The following is a 5,090-nucleotide window of genomic DNA, read 5'->3' on the forward strand; positions in this document are numbered from 1 at the left end:
GGGTGATGGGGTCGGAGGGTGATGGGGGTTGGAAGGTGATGGGGGTTGGTGGGGCCGGCTTGGCTGGGGGTTGCTGGGAATGAGCCCCACACAGGGAAGCTGACAGGGCGGGTGAGAGCTGCCCCTAAGCCATCCTAACCCCAAACTTAGATCCCCCCGGCTGCCTTTCTGTTCTTATCCCCACCCCCAACCCCTCTTCATGCTGCAGCCAGAGGAGGCTGGGGTTCAGGCAAGAAGGAGCTTCAGCTCCCCAGGAAAATCCCGACTCCCTCTCCGGCTTGGGAGACCCGAGCTCTGGCCACGCCCCTTCTCAAGCCCCTGAAAGAAGCGCTGGGTCAGCCTTCGGGTGCTCGCTGCTCAGCCTCACTCCCCACGGTCCCCCTCTCAGAGGCCTCAGCTGTGTGTCCAGCCTGGCTCAGGTGGGCACTTAGACACGACCTCCCACCCTCCCCTCCCTCTCTGCTCTGGTGGTCCAGCTTCTTGTTGAATGCCTCCTGTGACGGGATGCTCAGCACCACTCAAGCCAGCAGGTCCCCGCTTCGGTTTTTCCCCTGGTATGAGTTCAGGGCAAGAGCAGGGAGCCGGGGCCCACTGCAGTGCAGGGGGCTCTCCCCAGCTGGGGGGACGTCAACAATCCATTGCCTCCTGGGAGACCTGGGCACACGTGCAGCCTCTGTGCACAGGCAGGAAGGCAGCGGCCTCCACTGACCAAGCCCTCAGACGACTCATCAGCTGTGACACACACCTTTTCATTTGGATCCATTAGGGTAGCCTGGTGGAAATAAAGCGTCTATCACGCCCCAGGAAAGTGTCACACAGGTATTCCCAAATTCTCCTTCTCCACAGCCCTCGGAGGCCCGACGGCCATTCATACCCATCAACCAGGAGAAAAATAATGTCGTTTCCATAATGCACACCCTCTCTGAAAGGCGCTATAAATATGTAGAGATGACATCGCCGCAGCGCGGCTTGTGTGAGTGATGTCATCTTAAGGGGTTGCCTAGCAACCCCAACAACGTTTGGGAGGCTCTAATTCTTGAGTGGGATAAAGTCACATTTTATGCAGTTCAGTTAATCAGCTTCCTGGCAACTCCGCCAAGATGATCTCATTTTATTCATGATTATTTTATGTGAAATGCACTTTTAGCTCTAAGAGAACACAAAGATTTAATTCAAAACTCGCTATCGCTTTGTGTTTCCAGGGTGTCGTTAACACGGCGTCCATGCAAATAACCATGGTAACACACGGATAATTAGTATATATGGCACGCGGTATTAATACAGAACCGGGGCGGGCTCCCAATCAGCGCCAGTTACCTCGTGTTATTACGGGAGTAATTACCTGCGCTAACACACAAATTGAACTAAATGGTCAATTGAAGTAAAGTGAATGGCTTTTTATTCTAGTCCCTAAATAATGTGTCTGCTTGGCTCAGTAGTTAAAGGTAAATAAAACTCTTAAATTGACGCCCTTTCCCCACTGCCCCTCCCTGGGTGGAGAACTGGGCTTCATGGCTCTTGCAGTCTGGTAACCAGACAGTTACTCCTGGAAGCATCTGCCTCTCCTCCAGCCTCCCCGCCTCGACAGCAAGCACCCCCATCAAGCGTCCCTACAGAGCTCTGGCCCTTATTAAAAATTCCCAAGCCCTGTGTGCCGTCTTACTCATCCCCCCAGGGAAGAGGGCACGGAACTTTCCAGATCGAAGATGAAGAGCAAAAGGCAACGGCCTGCCTCCCAGGGATGTTTTCTTGCCCCTCTGGTAGGTGGGACAGCAAAGAATCGCTGGCTTCCTGTTACAGGATGGAAGCCGGGAGGGGAGGTCAAAAGTCACTTCTGCCTTATTAGCAGAGCGTTTCTAAAATTCCATAAACTTAGAAGGTCTTCAAACAGGAAGTCACACTGGACCTCTCAGAGAAACTGGGCACATTCCAAATTTGAGCTCCTTGGCTCCCTTCAGAGAGGGACAAGGAGAAGGAAAGGAAGGCAGACAACCCTCGAACTGGGCTCAGAGGAGACCTGAGCAGCCAGATGCCCCGAGATGGGGCAGGGGATAGAGTTAGTCTTATTCTGGCCCTTTCCCGGTGACAAAAGCGGTGTTTGGATGGAAGCAGGCCTGGGGAGGTGCGAGAGAAACGTCAAGTCCTTCTTTCAGCTGTGGGGTGGGTCCGACCCCCACCATCCTGGATGATGGGCCAGGGTGCCCACATGGGCATCGAATGCCAGGAAGGCAAACACAGGGTGCAGAGGAGTATAAAGGGGGTCTGGCTGCTCAGGGCTTCTCTGAGGGAGACAAAATTAAGCTGAAACTGGAAGGGTGAGGGAGGTTACAGGGAAGGTGGACAAAGGAGAGTCACAGTCAGGGAAGCACCAGCAAAAAGCCCTGCGCCTGAGAGAGGCCACTCCACTAAACCACCGTCTTGCAATGCCACATGTGCAGAAATGCCTAAGTACAGAAATCTGAGGAGGAAAGAAAAACGTGGCTTAAAAACCCATAGCCTCGTCTGCATTCCAACATGGCAGGGGCAGAATTCATTGCAGGGCAAGCTGCTTTGTTGCTCGGAAAACTCTTTCAAAGGCCCTTCCTTGTCAAGGGGAGGCCACCTGTCTACTCTGGATTGGAGAGGCTGAGACTAACAAAGAGAGCAAATTGCATTCCAAACAAAGGGGATTTCTGATCAAAACACGGCAGATGCACACCTGCTCACACCCACTGCTCCAGAGCAAGGCAGCCATCAATGCAACAGAAACAAGGGGGTCCAGAACATATGCCTGGACTGAAAACAAGACAAGCCTCTCACAAATCAGAAATAGAAGGAGCAGGGTGAGCAACACAGCCCACGGGGCTCCAGGTCAGGAGTGGCACAATCTGGACACTTAGCACTTCCAAAGGGCAGTAGGGAATGGAGGCCAGCTTGGGTCAGGCATCAGAAAGAGGGCAAGAAAACAGCCCAGCAGCCTTGGTGCTGAAGTTATAATTTAGGAACACTGCAGCCTATGGAGGAGGCAGGGAAGGGCTGATACCACAACCTGAAAATGAGAAGCCTCACCAAGATGCCTTCTGACTCTGGGACCATATCTGCTTTGTGCTGTATGTCACAGCGCTGCAGAAATACCACCTGATTCTAGACTAGTCAGGGAGAGAAAGCGAGCAAACGACATAAAACCAGATGAAGAAAAACCTCAACTCCTTCCAGTCGAAATGGGCAAACTAACATTTCAAAACACAAGAAGAAATGGAAGAAGAAATTGATTTTGTATAGCATCTGACAAAGACTTCAAAATAACATTTGTGTTCCATAATGACATAAATTAAAGTCTCACATCTATTGAAAAATGACTATATCAATATATCCAAAAATTGTATGAAATTGGACAAAATGGGTAAATTCTTAAGAACAAATACAGAACTCATTGAAACAAGCTCAAGAAGAATAGAAAACTAATAGAAATAGAAAAACTAAGTAGTCCTACAACCATTCCATGAATTTAATCCGTAATTTTAAAAGAAAAAAGTTCTTTCTGATCAGAGAACCTCAGGTCTAGATGACTTCACTGGTACCAAATGTTTAAGTACAAGTTACAGTAATTCCAATCTTGCATAAACTTCACCAGAAAATAAAGAGGATATGCTCTTCAATTGTTTTGCAAGGATAGCATGAATTTAACATCAAATCTCACCAAAACTAGGAGAAAGCTAAGGCCGGGAGGTGAATGAGGTGCCCAGCACAAAGTTTAAGGATGTGCATTCACAAGAGTGGGGCTTCGTCACATGCTGCACCACAGCTGTCTCACCTGCCTCACCTTAGTTCCAACCCTGGAGAGAGGAGAATAGAGTACTCATATATAGATGCAAAGATACAAAACAAAAGATTTGAAAATAGAATTCAGCAATAGAAAAGATCATGCATCATTAAACAGTTATATCAGAATTGCAGATTTGGTTATAGAAAAGCAATCAATATAATTAATCACATTAAGGAAAATAGCAGGTGATGGTTTTCCTAATGTAGCAAAACTTTCCAAAAAATTTGACATCTATTTATGACTAAAACTTAACTCTTAGCAAACCAGAAATGAAAGGAAACCTCCTTAATCTAAAAAAAAATTTTAAAAAGAAAAACCTATTAAAAGTCTACAGCAGTCATCATATTTAATGGTAAAATGTTGAAATCTTTCCCTCTGAAATTAGAAGGAAGGCAAGGATTTTTTCTGTCACCACTTCTGTTCAGCATTATATTAGCGACCCTAGCCAGAGCAATAACTAAGAAAAAGAAAACAAGGTGAAAGGACTGGAAAGGAAGAGACAAAACTTATTTTTCACAGATAGCATGATTGTTTACATAGATCTAAATAACCCATAGATCAATCATTCAACTTACTAAGAGTTTAATGAGGTTGCTGCATATAAAATCAGATTTATTTCTGCATAAGAGTAAATAAATATAAAATATTTTTTAAGTGACACTACTTACAGCAACATCAAAAGATACCAGGTACCAGTCAGGTGCTCATGTCTGTAATCCCAGCACTTTGGGAGGCCGAGGCAGGCAGATCACCTGAGGTCAGGAGTTCGAGACCAGCCTGGCCAACATAGTGAAACCCTGTCTCTACTAAAAATACAAAAATTAGCTGGGCATGGTGGTGCATGCCTGTAATCCTAGCTACTTGGGAGGCTGAGGTAGGGAATCGCTTGAACCCAGGAGGTGGAGGTTGCAGTGAGCTGAGATTGAGCCATTGTACTCCAGCCTGGGCAACAAAAGCAAAACTTCATCTCAAAAAAAAAATAAATAAATAACAGGTACCTTGACATAAATCTAATAGAATATATCAAAGCCTCAAGAGAAAAAATAATGTCATTTTATTAATATATGTTGATAAAGAGCTCAATAAATGGGGGGCACATAGTATGTTCATAATTTAGAAAACTCAACATTATGAAGATGTTAATTCTCCCAAATTCGTTGTTTTAAAGTCAGTTTTATTGAAGTATAATTATCTAGCGTATAATTTACCTTTTTTAGCATATAGTCCTGTACGTTTTAACAAACTGAAATAGTCATGTGACCACCACTGTAATCAAGCAATAGAA

Source organism: Cebus imitator, unplaced genomic scaffold, assembly GCF_001604975.1.
Source record: "Cebus imitator isolate Cc_AM_T3 unplaced genomic scaffold, Cebus_imitator-1.0 Scaffold486, whole genome shotgun sequence".
Lineage (NCBI taxonomy): Eukaryota > Metazoa > Chordata > Mammalia > Primates > Cebidae > Cebus > Cebus imitator.